This window comes from Meleagris gallopavo, chromosome 3 (assembly GCF_905368555.1).
Source record: "Meleagris gallopavo chromosome 3, MGAL_WU_HG_1.1, whole genome shotgun sequence".
Classification (NCBI taxonomy): domain Eukaryota; kingdom Metazoa; phylum Chordata; class Aves; order Galliformes; family Phasianidae; genus Meleagris; species Meleagris gallopavo.
The window spans coordinates 66991808-67007017 of NC_139406.1; positions in this window are offsets into that span (position 1 = coordinate 66991808).

Consider the following 15210-nt stretch of genomic DNA (forward strand, 5'->3'; position numbering starts at 1 on the left):
GTCACGAGGCCTGAAGTGACATGGCCCATGCAAGGCAGCAGAGCATGGCACTGAGCACTTCTCTGCATGGGGGTCAAGATCTCTGGGCTGTCCTGTGATTCAGCAGGAATTGTAGCTGTGTCCAGGGCCAAGCACTACAGATGCTGCAGAAAGAAGCTCCCTTAAGCAGAAGGGTCAGGCATGGTGGGAGCCACCACCCCCAAAGGCAGGTCCAGCCCTTGGCATTGCTACTCTTGCCTACCCTGGAGAAAATGTCTGAATACGTCCTAAACTACTTCCAGCCTCCCTTCTTTTGGAAGCAGGGACTTTGCGAGAGGAGACTGCTGCATGCAGCATCCTGTCCTGATCTGGAGAAAGGTACAACAGAAGCTGAATATTTGGGGGCATGTTTGATATCCTCCGCAATAGCAGTTACTCTCTGTCCAAACACATGCACTGATGCAACATGTAAGCTCGTAGGTAACCACATCGTACAGCTGCAGGGACAGGTTTTATTTTTTTTCTCTTCTGTACACCTAGCAATGTAAAAATGGATTGCCATACTAGTGTACAATAATTGATGTTTTTTAATCTCACCTACCCTCCATATTAGTATGCTAAGTGTTTTAGAATTTGCTATTTATCTTTTACCATTTTCCCCATTCTTGGTGTTATTTTAGGTAAATAAGTTAGCATTTTCTTCTACTGAGGCTGGCAGATATTCTCTTTGCTATATGCCTTTTTTGAGTTACTTTTAGCTCAGGCAGACTCTAGATGTTTGTGATGAATTTTTCCATGCCATCTCTGCCTCCAGCTGAATCTTTGTATCATAACGTTTCAAGCATTTCTGAGAATGATGCTATGGGAAAAATAGGGTTTTGACCATATGATTCAGAAGCTTTTATTTGGAATACTCAAATACCTTTCATTTGACAGAGCAGGAAGAGTTGGGGAAGAAGCAGAAATAAAGTTTTCAAATAACGATCCAGCCCTTGATCTTCTGGAGCAAGGGATGAGGACAGGGACTTGGATTTTGGAAAGTAGAGTCCCAGGAAGGTGCATTGGGCTGGCAGGAAGATGGTTAAAGAATGTATATGTGAAACTGGATGAAGGAAGGAGGAGGGTGAAAATGTGATAGGTTGAGATAAGGACTGGAACAAATTGATTCAAAATTACCTGAGTGAGTGCCCTGGGACAGGCAACTGGGAGAATCAGGGTGTCTAGGAAAGAAGACTGAGATAAGAACATTGTGAGAAGTCCAGGGAGAATCATTAGCCATAGAAATGGGGCGGGGATCATGTCAGCTGGGATTCAGCACTGCTTTGTGAGGTATCTCTGTGGTCATGCAGTACTTTTTTCACAGCAGCCAGTGTCATTCTTGTGCAGAAAGGGTATTTCTGTGAAATTCCTCAATTCTGTTTAGTAAAGGGAAGCTTTGTTTGCAGGATGCAAATCTCTCACTTTATTTATTTATTTACTTTGCATAGTAATTTTGGAAATAGTCACGAACATGACAAATTGTGTAGAAAATTACAATCCAACAGCTCTGAAGTACAAACAAAGCAAAAACAAACTATTCCTCCTAATGTCATACAGAGCCTGAGGTAACATTGCAACTCATGTTCAAAATGAAGGTTGGGAAAATTATTATTATAAGACTACAATTAGAATTATGAATGACAACAATACCAAGAGGATTTTTTTTCAAGATCTTCCCATGCTTCCCTTTCCTTCTCTTGCTCTTTTTTGCTATTTTGTTCTTTTGCCTACTGTTTAAATACAGAAGCTGATTTAACTGGCTAAGATTTCATCTTTTCTAAATGTAGCGTCCCATGACCAGAAGGGCATTTAACAGCACCGACCTAAAGAACCTGATTCTGGCATCAGCCAGGTCTTGAAGAGACTGATAAGGCTGTGTGATGTGTTTGGCTTTCTCTAGCAGTGAGCTCACAAGTAGGAGTTTGCAGTTCCTACTGAAAACATTTCCTTTCCATCCAGGAGTAACAGAATCTGATTTCTTTTTTTTCTTCCAGAAAATAAGAATCTTTCTGTAAATTAATAAAATGAACTTTCAAAATAAAAGCTCTATAGTAAAAATAAGGGAATAAGAGACACTATTAAAAAGAAAACCCTTAAAATATTTTAGATGTCAAATTCAATGCCAATTTTACATAATGATGTCTATGTTGATAAGTAAGTGGGCTGAAGTCTCTGTATTCATCACTTTAACATTATTCAATTCTGTGATTCTGTGACTCTAATGCAATGCAGTTGTATGGTCATTTTACATCTTTGTCTTTTTAGACCCATTTAGTTGTTCAAAATTAGAAAACATACAGCAGGTAGAGAAGCAGTAGTATTTCCTGTTTTCTTCACAGATTTTTCAACTGATGCTTTCAATTAACCATGTAATTTAGAATCAAACTTATACTGTATAATCCTTGGTTTCTAGATACTTGATTCAATATCTCAAGGGTTGATCTGTGCAAGTTCTGAATGTCTCCAGGGCAATTAAATGTAAAGTGAACCACAATTTGAACATTTAAACATCCTATATAATAGTAAATTGCTTTGAAAAATTATGTCCTAATTCACTATTGAGATTCTATTCATTGCTACATCATCTCAGCAGTAAGAATGAAACTAATATTATTTCCCCTCTCTCAGATTCATTTTTATTGATAATGACAGATAATAATGACAATAATTATTCTGACCCAATGGTAATATTTTTTTTTTTCTGAAAATGCAATAGAAGAGTGTGTTCAGTTCTTTTCTCAGAGGAACAATGCATACATTTATAGCAGACACCAGCATCACCTTTTTTGATCTTCCCAGCAGCCAGGTGACACACAAAATTGTCCTTTAGTAAGTCTCTTTTATTTTATGGATTTGCAGATCCCTAAGATTTTCGGACTGAATCAGAACCTTCTGACAAGATTTCTCTTTGCTTATCCTTCACAGACCCATTAAAAAATGTTCAGTTCAGGTAGAACTCTACTGGCCACAGGTTATAAACAACTCCGTATACACTAAACTTTATGCCTCAGCTCTCTGCAGACAAGCATTTTTCACTTAAGTAATCTACACTGTACAATCTGAAGATAAAAAGGAGATTTCTATGTACAGCCCTTCCTCCTGGACATTAAATCTGCTTAAATATCTCCATCTTTCAACTGCATTTTCAGTAAGATGGATTACTTTTATGTTCATTTAGTGCATCTAGTTGTCCTATTAAAAAGAGAAGCATATAAAATGAGTGGTGGGAATTCTACGCAGGATAGAAAATCAAGGTGCATAAATATAATTTGATTTATATAGTGGAGCAGCACTCATTCAGATATGGTCTCCAGTGACCATCCTGCTGACTACACATGTCAAAAGATGAACTTCTAGGAGGAAATGCTAATACTGAATTAGCTGAAATAGAAGTCTCACTTGGCCACCACCTGCATACCTACCTGGAAACCACAAATGTACTTTAAATAATGCTGGAATGGAAATAAAGAGAAATGAAAAAGCTATCAGTGCTACTAATTTAAGAAAGGATTAAAAGGCTAGTTGAAAAGCTCTATTTTGCAGTCATTTTAAATTATTCATTGGGCTGGACATGCAGAAAAAATGACAAAGCGCTGGGGATATGGTTTAATTAGCCTAAGACTTTATTAACTTAATTCATCCAGGAGATATCTGGCAATAACTTGTGCAGTATAGGTTATCATGCCCCTTTCTTTCTTTCCTACCTGTTTAAGGAAGATTTTCTTCAGATTCATCGCCTTTATCACTCACTGGCCCGTTGAAATTGTATACAAGTTCTGTTGCCTCTTAGTCCACATGTTATTTCTATCAGTATACCTCACCACACTGTCCACTGCAATTTTCACAATTCAATTCAGTCTCTTCCTTCTGCCCTAGGAAAAGGTATTGGTACTCTGAAATGTGACGTTTTCCTCAGAGTTATGCTAACCTCTCACAAGGTCTCAGTCTCTCAAGGTGCACAATAAGCAGTGCATTAGACTGCTGTCAGTTGCCAGATTGTAGAAATGGCATAAAAAGTATCCTACATCTATTGGGATTGTTCACTGGAATATTTTACCTGTATCTAGTACCTTGGTCACACTCCCACAGAAATTCCCAGGCCTCTGAACAGGGTACAGATGATATTGATCATTTGCTCTACTCAGTTTTCATCTCTGATGTGGAGAGTAAAGTGGTTCATATATGCCATAGCCACATTTGTTTCTCAGTTGTATACTGTGCAGCTTTGTCTCAGACTATCCTGTTCCTCTAAGTCTCTAAATTTTCATGTGCCCCCCTTGACAAGGTGGTTACCAATACACTGCTGTCTGTGAACTGTACAAACAGTCCACAAAAAACCACCTGGACTGTGGCAGAGTGCAGAGAAAAGATTTTGTTACTTCAACATCTCTAATCTAATCAACCAGGGAAAAGAGATCTTCTGCAAAGAACACCAGGACAAGTCTTTTGGCTACTTACTGGTAATTTAAAGCAACTCTGTTTTCCATTCCCATTTTTACTCTGCTCATACTGATTTCTAATTGAGCCTTGGCTTCACATGAGGTTTTCTTTATATGAAAGTAATTGGAATGAACTGCCCAGCCTAACAACTTTTTAAAGGTTTTCCCCTGAATTCAGTTCTGATACTGAATTATGCGTAATTTCTATACTATATAACAAAGTTCCTCTGTATAGTCAGCGCTGACCTGAAGGAGGAGTGAGAAAATTCGTATTCATTGGAGAGATGGAAATCACTCAAAATGCAGGCAACCCAAAAGCATCAGGCAACCCAAATATAATTTGAGTTTTATCCTTCTTAGATAATAAGTGTCTCATTTCCCTTTAACTCGTTGAACCGAAACTCAAGCACAAACTGGCTAAAGATGAGGGAATTCAGCTTGCTTTTCTCCTAGCAGTTGGGAAGCTTATCATAAGTTCTTTGCATTTTCTCAGTTTTACACACGTATTGTCAGATATTTGCTATGTATGTGTTAGTTTGATTGTGGGATGCAAAGTCTGGAAGTATTTCATATTTCATTTTTGATCTCCACGCTTTTTTGCTAGACTATGATTAATTTACCATGAATAGTAAGAAAGTTTTTCTTAGTCTACTAACAAGAAAAAAAAGCAAACAAAAATCAAAACAATAAATGGCTTCCAACACTGTATTTTATGAATTAATAGATTTTCATTAGTTACATGAAAGAAAAAAAAAAAAAGGAAAAAGGTGTATCTGACATGTAAAATTTTAAAATTTGGGTTAGTAAACTCTATGAATGGACTCTCAAATGCCAGGAAGATAATGATATTTTATTTGAAGTAGCTAACTCATCTAACAGATGAGTGCTTCAATGTTAAGAGAATTCAGGTGATTTTAGACATTGATTTTTAATAAAAAGTTTTTAGTATTTATGAGCAAGCATGAATAACACATGGATCATTTTTGCACTTCTACTGGGCAGTCAAGACCCTCAAAGAATGCCTGGAGCTATCCTAAAACAAGTGTACAATTTCATGAAATCTAAATTAGTAAATAGCTACCCTATTCTGAAATACTTAGCACATCTGAGATGAACAAACTGCAAAGGTTTTGAATACAAACAGGAAGGAATGTTTTACTGACTAGCAAGCCTTACACATTTGCCTTTAGGGCATTTCAGTAGAGCAAAACTGTGTTCATGTAACCTTCCTTTTTGAGTACTAGCTTTGACTTAAAGCTCACATAGACAACAAATCTGTCAAATCTGGTTTCAAAATGTATTTGCTATGAGTATTAAGCAACCCAGACTTTTGAAAATCCCAAAACATCACTTGTCTGTTTAATACAAATGAGACTATTTGGTTTGTGGCCGTCTCATTGTCTAGAGTAGAAGTGTTGCTGCTTACGAAATCCTGTGTATAGCAGCAAGTAAAGCACCAAATACTTGAATATATCACACAGAATTAATTTGATATAGAAAGACAGACAAATAGACACTCCCAGACTTACTACAAGCATTAGAAGAATAGAAATAGAAGGGAAGATTTGCAACTTAGTATTCATGAATAGAGTTGTGAAAATAACAGACCTTTTGGTTCAGTGGCCTTTCAGACAAGCATAGATATGAAATTTCATGGGGACTACTGAACATGCTCAATCCTTATTTTCATTTTAAAATGCACTTACGTATTTCTTTTTGTCAAGACTGAAGTGATGGATTTTGTTTGTTCCACTTTTAATCCCTGCATTTCCTGACTGAGACTATTAATCGAATAGTATCAACACTGGTATTGTTGCCCCCAAATAGTTTTTCACTTTCTTTTTTTTTTTTTTGCATAGTGTATCTCCTTCTCTGGAGATATTCAAGACCTTCCTGGATGCCTGCTGTATGGGCCTGTGTTTGGACTTGATTATCTCTAGAAGTCCCTTCCAACTCCTACAATTCTGTGATACACTTTGAATAGTTCTGCTTATTAGCATTGTGTGACTAGGCAAAGAAGGGATAGCTAAAATGATGCATTTATAAGGAAATAAAGAAGAATATGAAAACATGTGAGCCTTGAAATTGTACAACATGTACATTCAAACCATATTCATGCTAAAACTTGGTCCAGATTTAATATATTCTTTAGCAGGTGTCAAAGTTAATAAACTAGGACACATTCAACTGCAAATTTCTAGTGAACCTATGGTTCTTGGCCTTACAAAGGTTCAGGCACTGATTAGCTGGTAGTTACAAGGAAGTAAATTTTATCAAAATTGTTGTTGGTATGTAAAGTATAGGGAAATTGATCTCGCACATAAGAAGTGGATTCCATAGGTTACAAAATTAGTTTACCTAGCATGGAATACCCAACAGATTCACTGAAAGTAAAAGATGTGGTTTATAGCAGCTATAGTAAATGAGTAAATTTGCAGCACTGACAGAATTTTAACATATCTCTTCCTTACTTTCATAAAAAATCAACACTACTTGTCACATCTGTCAGGAAATTATTAAACAAAGGCCTACCAAGGTAGTAATTTGTTAGAGAGAAGCGTCATCACAGAGAAAAGACAAAGTAGTATAGCTACTTATGACGTGGATAGTATAGTCTGTTGTCAGCAACAAGTACATGTTTGAAACTGTTAACAGAGAACTTAATCAGTGCTGGAAGCTATTATGGCAAAAATATACAGTGCCTGAAGCTAAGGTAATTAAGTATAACTTTTAAGCTGTTTAAGCAATGAAGAGAAAGAACTTGTTTGCAAAATGTCAAAAAGTCCTCTGAAAAGGTATTTTCTTCAAAGTGTGTTTATTCATGCTCTTGACTCATGAAAATGGATGACCAGTGAAATTCCCTTCTTGAAGCCCAATTCTAGCAGAAATGATGCCACTTTTTTCTTTTTTTAAGGCAAAGTACATTAGTGTGTCCAAGTGGCTAAGAGGGCCAACGGCATCCTGGCATGCATTAGAAATAGTGTGGCCAGCAGGAGCAGAGAGGTAATCATGCCCGTGTACTCAGCACTGGTGGGGCCACACCTCGAGTATTATGGGTAGTTTAGGGCCCCTCCCTACAAGAAAGACATTGAAGCCCTGGAATGTGTCCAGAGAAGGGCAATGAAACCGGTGAGGGGTCTGGAGCACAAATCTTATGAGGATTGGCTGAGGGAGCTGGGATTGTTTAGTCTGGAGAAGAGAGGCCTCATTGCACTCTACAACTTCCTGAAGGGAGGTTGTGATGAGGAGGGGTTTGTGATGTGTTTGTGATGAGGAGCTACAAGATATGGTTTAGTGGCTTGTGATAGCAATAGTAACGGAAGGACGGTTGGACTGGATGATCTTGTAGGTCCTTTCCAACCTTGTGATTCTATGATTCTATGATCAGTGGGTGCTCAGGGCTGGGCTGCTGTGTAAACAAACACAAACTGGTAGTTCAGTAGGTGGTGCTTCAGAACATGGGGATATTTTAATGTCAGTAACACTGCAGGATGCTAAAAAACTCCCCCTAGGTATTTCACAGAGCAGGAAACACTTCTAATTTATATTAAGAGTATTATAGCTCATAGAAAGAGCATTAGATACATAAGTATTAATCTGTAATTCTTTGTCACCACAGTGACAGTCATTTTCACAAAATGGATTGTCACTGTAGTTGTAGCTGTTAATTGGGCATTCAGATCCCTTTCTGACTAATGTAATTGTACCCCCGCTAGAGTGATAGAATTTTTCTATTTTTACTATTTAGAAAAACTGTATTTACGAAATATATTATGTTTCATACATCTATACAAGATTTAGTACATTATTAGGTCTACAGATGGGAATGACTTCTTATTCTTTGTCAATCTGCCTAAATAATTGCCCTTTTTGACATCCTGGTACCAATCCCCTAGCCATACTTTGTGGTTTATTTATGTCTCTTATCCCTCACAATTATGGACTTAAGAAAAATTTAAGTATTCAGAACAGAAACAGGAATATACAAACTGCTGAATGGCAAAATGACTTTGCCAGTATTCCATTATTGCAATGGAATAATCATGCGGCGCCTAAATGTAGGTACAGCTGTGGGACAAAAGATAGAAACCTTAAATTCCTTTACAGATGATGGAGACAATGCATTTGTTTCACAGCTCCTAATTAGGATTACCTGTAATTCAGTGTTAAACTGTCTTTCAAAAGGAGGTAGTGGAAACACTTTTCCCGAGATTTATATCTCGGGAATATATATATATTATCAGTACACACTGTCAGTTACTTTGTTAGTATTTGTTCCTATGCTTTTAACTGTACTAATGTTTACTCAACATCTTTTGTTTCCACACTTCTCATCAGTTTCTGTGTCAAAATCATCATCAGTGATATCAGTGGAACCCAAGGAGTAAGTGTGCTCCTGACTTTATGATTACTAATTATTTCTGTATATGATTGTCTTTGATTTTTATTGGCAAACTGAATCTTGTCTATATTCCCTTTCTGACTAGTACAGAATAAATGAGAAGGGTAAGTGACAGCATTTGACTTTGCCTATTCAAACAGTGACACAAGGTTGGACATGGGAATGGATAAACAGCTGTTTGAAATTAAACAATATGTGTATGAAAATGAAGATGTGTCAGAAAGGGAATAGAGAGGGCTCAGGTCTCAGACCTCCGCTATCTTTAATAGGACCAACTTGCTTGTGAGAGAAAACTGGAAGAATATTAACTGGAATGTGGAACAAATAAAAGCTTTTGAAGAACTACTTTGAAAGCTGAATGCTCTCTGGCAAATGAAAGTATGTCTCAGTTGCATAATTCTGCTACGTCCAGCAGGCTCAAAGCAACACAATTACAGCAAGAATTCTATTGTACCATGGACAGAAGATAAATGAAGTATTGATTTCAGAACCAGCAGAATGCCACGAAAATACATACAATATTTCCATGGGGCCAGATCCTTTCTTCCTCTAATTTGGTATTGCTTCACTGAAGTCAAGCTGATTTATGTGAGTTGCAGTTCTGGCCAGATATATTTATAACAGGGAGAAAGAAATAAAAACCAATCTCAGAATGCTTGGTTGGGATTGGTTTCCAAAAGTGGAATGATGAATGCACAGGCATTACAGTTTATCAGTTCTTCCAACTTACTGCTAAGCTCACCTTCAGATAATTTTGGCCTTTCTGAATAACTTATTTCCTTTGCTTCCTGAAGTTCTGTCTTAGTCTCATGTTCTCCAGCTTCAAAACTGATTTTCCTGTGGAGGTATAAAGACAATTGCTAACCTGTCCACTGCAAGCTCTCCTGTATTGTGTCACTCTTTTCCTTTAGCCTCATGAAAATGTTCACTGTGGTACTCTTTTCTTTTGTATTTCCTTCATACATTTCAGAATGTGCTGCCATAGAAGAGAATGATCAATGTTGAAACATCTCATGTATGTATCTTACATTTAAAAAGGAAAAAAAAAAAAGCAATACAGACTGGACTGCTGTTGTCTGCATGCAAGAGGTGAATCTTTGAAATAAATCACTTCCTTCTAGCAGTTTCAAAGGCTCTGTTATGAATGCAAGCTGAGTGCTCACAGGAAATGTCATAACACATCGATGCCTCACAGGACACAGCACCATGGAATGCTACTCAGGAAGCTTCGTGCTTGTACCTGCAATAAAGTCCATGCTGTGTGTGTGTGATTTGTTCATGTAAAGAAAAATCAGCTGATAATTCATGGTGGAATTTTGAAGAACAGCAATAGTTCTGCTAATGTCCCTGTTGGTTTGCAATTTGTTTTACTTTCATATGCACTTCATACAAGTCTGCATGCAGTGTTTCATACTTGCAGTATATAAATTGAGACAATCTAGACAATCAGAGACAAAATTCTCACCTATATCAAATTTTCCTCAGAGAATCATGGACAATATTTCTTTCGCAGGCACTTAAAAGACCACCTTGAAATATAATCATAGATCAAAGAATTGATTGAGTTGGAAAGGCCGTTGAAGGTTCATCTAGTCCAACTCTCCTTCAATGAACAGGGACACCTACAGCTCAATCAGGTTGCTCAGAGCCCTGTCCAGCCTGACCTTGAGTGTCTCCAAGGGTGGAGCATCCACCTCCTATTCCCAGTAGATAATGTTGCTTTAAAATAAATTACTAGAAGTTAAGATTTTTTAATTTGATATAATAATTTGGGCTTAATTACATATCAAATTAATACCTTCCTCTTGGATATTATGTTACTCCCTGACACATTTCAATTATTCTGTTTAAATACTTAATGATTTTCAAAAGGTAGTAAGTCAAAGGCAGCAAAACTTTGTTGTCTTTTTTTCTAGTTTCCCATGAAAATTTTTGGTTCTGTTTGAAGAAAACTGTCCCTTAATCAACTTTAATGTACAATATATTGTACCATCAAACACATATTCCTTATCCAAATATTAAAATTCTGTTACTGAAGAAAACAGAATCATGAATCAAAAAGTCTGTATCAATTGGTTAGCAAATCTTCCCCACAAAAACTGCAAGTCTTTTGTTTTGTTTGTAGTCAATGTATGCATGTGTTTTATATAAAGCCCACTAAGGCATACTGAAAAGAAAAAAAAAAAAAAGAGAAATGAAAAAAGAAAAAAGAGGAAAAAAAAAAAAAAAAAGAGAAAGGGAAAGAGATCAGTACCCTATAGGAAACAAGCTCTTGGAAAAAATTATTTTTCTTTCTTCTCTCCATCCCCACTCCCTATTTTGTACACGCAGTGGAAATCTGCACAGTTGGATTTCCTGGTTTTTCTCTGATTAACCAGAAGATTAATAAGCTGTTGTAGGATCTTCATTTTCTGAGAGTGCAAAAAACAGACATCCTCTTAGATCTGCATTCTGTTTAGGGTAAATCCTTAAAATCCTTGTGTGGTGCTTGATGACTGAACAAATAAAAAGCAGCATTTTCCAGTATTTCTCTAATTAATGGAAATGTAGAAGAGGACTTGAAACTCTTTTGGGCTTTCCTGGAGGAAAAAGAACATTGGGTAAGTTTACACAGGGCAAGGTGGAGAGGGCAGGAAAAATATTTTCCTCTTGTTATAGCATTTTACCCCAAATTATCCTGATTCATTGAAGGATGCAAGACTTTTTCAGTGTGTGCTAGCTTAATAGTAGAGACTGTGAAGGCCCAGAGCATGGAGCTCACCATGAGGAGGCAATAAATTGGCTCAGCTCCTTTCTACCAAAATCTATACCTGGCACTTGGACACAGTCTACCATTTACCAGAACCAAAATCTCTCTGTTTTAGTGAATAGAGAACTTTCTTGAAAAGTGAAGGGCAAATGTCCCTTAAGCAGAAATATAAAAATATTCTCATAAATAAATAAAAAAAATAGAAATCATGGGATAGATGCCATTTAAAAACCTAGAGTATTCAGATGGAAAACTTGCAAAAAAAAAAAAAAAAAAATTCAAAAATGGTGAATAATCATTGAAGACAATGAAAACCAAACAATATCTCTTCTGTATAAAGAATTATTTTTCCAGCTTACTACCTTTTGTTACAAAGACAAACACACACAAGTAGGGTCAAATAAGAGGTTCTCCTTTTTTTCTTTTTTTCTTTTTTTGGTAAGATAGTTTAGTTTTAAAAAGAAAGATCTTAGGGCCGTAAAAACTAAAGATTTCAGTTGTCTGCTTTTAATCACGTTGATAACTTTCTCGACTGAAAGTGATTCCAGGTAATATTTTTATTTATTTATTCTATGTATTTTCAGGATTAAGCTTTCTGAAATAGAGATGCTCACAATATAACCTGAGGGAAGTGTTTACAGTGATAAATAGCTTAAAAAGCCTGATATTTTATTATTATTTATAGTATATATAGTATCAAAATTGCCCATACAGCTTTGCAAGCATGTGGAAGAATATGTAGGAGCTAACAATCTAATTTACACAAACACAACACTAAATAATGAAGAATACAGGCAGAGCAGAAGACAGAAGATGCTTTGATACTAGCTGTTGGATGTGATGTGAATCCTCAAATTCGAAAGCATTCACCGTAGCCAATATAGATGGTACTGAGAGGTCAGCTTTTACCATTCAGTAGCCTAGATATCAACTACTGTCTTGACCAATTATAATTTTAGACAAGCATTTTTCTGCTCTCTCCTATTTTACTTGCCATTTGAAAGAGCTCCTTATAAATATAAGAAAAGAAGTACTCCTTTAAATGTTTCTTTAAACGTTACCTGGCAGTGATGCCCTGGAAAACAATGTTAACAAAGTCTTTCTGCTTCTATGATGACACTTTTGTTTGCAATGTTGACAATAGATGTCTTTTCTTGGTATCTAACAGTTTTTTTTTTTTTTTCTTACTGATAAAAGATGATAAATTCTGAAGACAGGCACTGTAATTTTGTATTCATCCAGAAATGTTTTGTTCCATGCCTGGAATTTGGTGGAAAGAAAATCTGAAAAATAAACAGACCTTATAATAATTGCCAGTGAGTTTTAAGGATGGAATAGAAGAAAAAAGAGAGAGAAAAAAAGTCAAGACAGGAAAATACTCTGAGAAGAAATCCAGTAATACAGTTTAAAAAACCTAGCTATTAGAGTTAATATAGATTTATTCTGAAATTTCACTTACTTGTTTATTGCAGGCGATCTGTCTATAATGCTCCTAGGTTCCCCTCCCTGCCTGGTTTCTCTCTTTCTTGCCATTTAGGATGAGCATCTGGTACAGGTGAAAAATAAGGTACAGTATTGTTCACATAACCTGTAGTCTATGTCTCTCCCTGCCACAGCAATAAACTAGATGTAGGTTTTAAGACTAGTTCTCTTTACTGTTTTTACAAATGATCTGGATGCAGGACTTGAAGGCATACTAATTTTGCAAATGATACTAAATTAGGAGGAGTTGTTTGAAAATAGAGAAATCTTGCAGTGAGATCCTGAAAAATTACAGGACTGAGCAATCACCAGCATTATGAAATTTAATAAGAGCAAGTGCCAGATAATGTGCCTGAGATGGGACAGTCCTGTAAATATATATAGACTAGGGGACAAAGGATTGAAGAGTAGACTTGTGAAAAATATTCTGGTGGTTCTTGTTGGCAACTGGAATTAATTTTGAAAAATCTGGTCTTCTGGGCGAGGTTGGGGTCCATTATGTGTTTGGTATCATTAAGACACAGTGGAATGACTCTCACAACTAGAGTGTAGGAATAGATGGATATAAACTCTTTAGGGAAGATAGGCAGGGGAGAAGGGGAGAAGGTGTTGCCCTTTACATCAGTGACCACCTGGAGTCTATGAAGCTCCGCATGGGGATACACTAGAAGCTGACAGAGAGCTTATGGGTAAGGGTTAAAGGGAAGGCAAGGGAAGGAGACACTGTAGTGGGGGTCTTCTACAGACTGCCTGATCAAGAAGACCAAGTGGAGGAGGCCCTCTAAAAACAGATAGGAGCAGCTTCACACTGACAAAACATGGTCCTCACGGGGGACTTCAACCACCCCTATATCTGTTGGAGGGACAACACAGCAGTGCACCAGAAATCAAAGAGATTCCTGGAATGTGTTGATCATAACCTCCTCTTCCATGTAGTACAGGAACCCATGAGGAAACGTACAGTGCTGGATCTTGTCCTCACCAATGAGGAGAGGCTGGTGAGTAATGCAAAGCACAAGAGCAGCCTTGGCTGTTATGACCATGAAATGGTGGAGTTCAAAATCCTCAGGGTGTCAAAGAGAGTGCTGAGCAAGCTTGCTGCTCTGGGTGTCAGGAAAGCAGATTTTAACTTTTCAGGAAACTGCTTGGCAGGGTGACAAGGGAGAAAGCCCTGAAGGGAAGAAAGGCCCAAAGAAGCTGGTTGATATTCAAAGACCATCTTCTCCAAGCCCGGAAGCAGTGCATCTTGAGAAAAAGGAAGGCAAGCAAGAATGCCAGGATGCCTCCATGGATCAGCAAGGAGCTCCTGAACTTACTTAAGCTCAAAAAGAAAGTTTATAGGGAATGGAAGGAGAAGCTGGAGACCTGGTCACAAGGGATATGGAGAAAGCTGAGATGCTCAATGACTTCTTTGCCTCAGTCTTCACGGGCAAGGGCTCTAGCCACACCACCGAAGCTGCAGATAGCAATGGTAAGAACTTGGAGAAGGTAGATCTACCTGTTATAAGTGAAGATGAGGTTCAAGATCATCTAAAGAACCTGTAGGTGCACAAATCCAGAGGGCTTGATGAGATCCATTAATATATTCTGAGGGAAATGGCAGATGAAATGGCCAATCCACTATCTATCATATTTGAAAGGTCACAGCAGTCTGATGTAGTTCCCACTAGTTGGAAAAGGGGAAACACAACTCCCATTTTCAAGTAGGGAAAAAAAGAAGAAGATCCAGGGAATTGCAAGCCAGTCAGTCTCACCTCTGTGCCTGGCAAGATCACAGAGCAGATCCTCCTGAAGGCCCTACTAAAACACGTGGAAAATAAAGACTACATGATTAGTGGTAACCAACGTGGCTTCACCAAGGGCAAGTCATGCCTGAAAAACTTGGTGGTGGAGTTACAGTGTCAGTAAATAAAAGAAGAGCAGCTGATGTCATCTACCTGAACTAGTGCAAAGTGTTTGACACTGTTCCGCATGACATCCTGGTTGCCAAGTTGGAGAAAAATGTATTTGACAAATGGACCACTTGCTTGATAAGGAATTGGCTGGATGGTCCAGGTTGCTGAAAGACCCATCCAGCCTGGCCTCAAACGGGTCCAGGGTGCGGGCATTCACAACCTCAC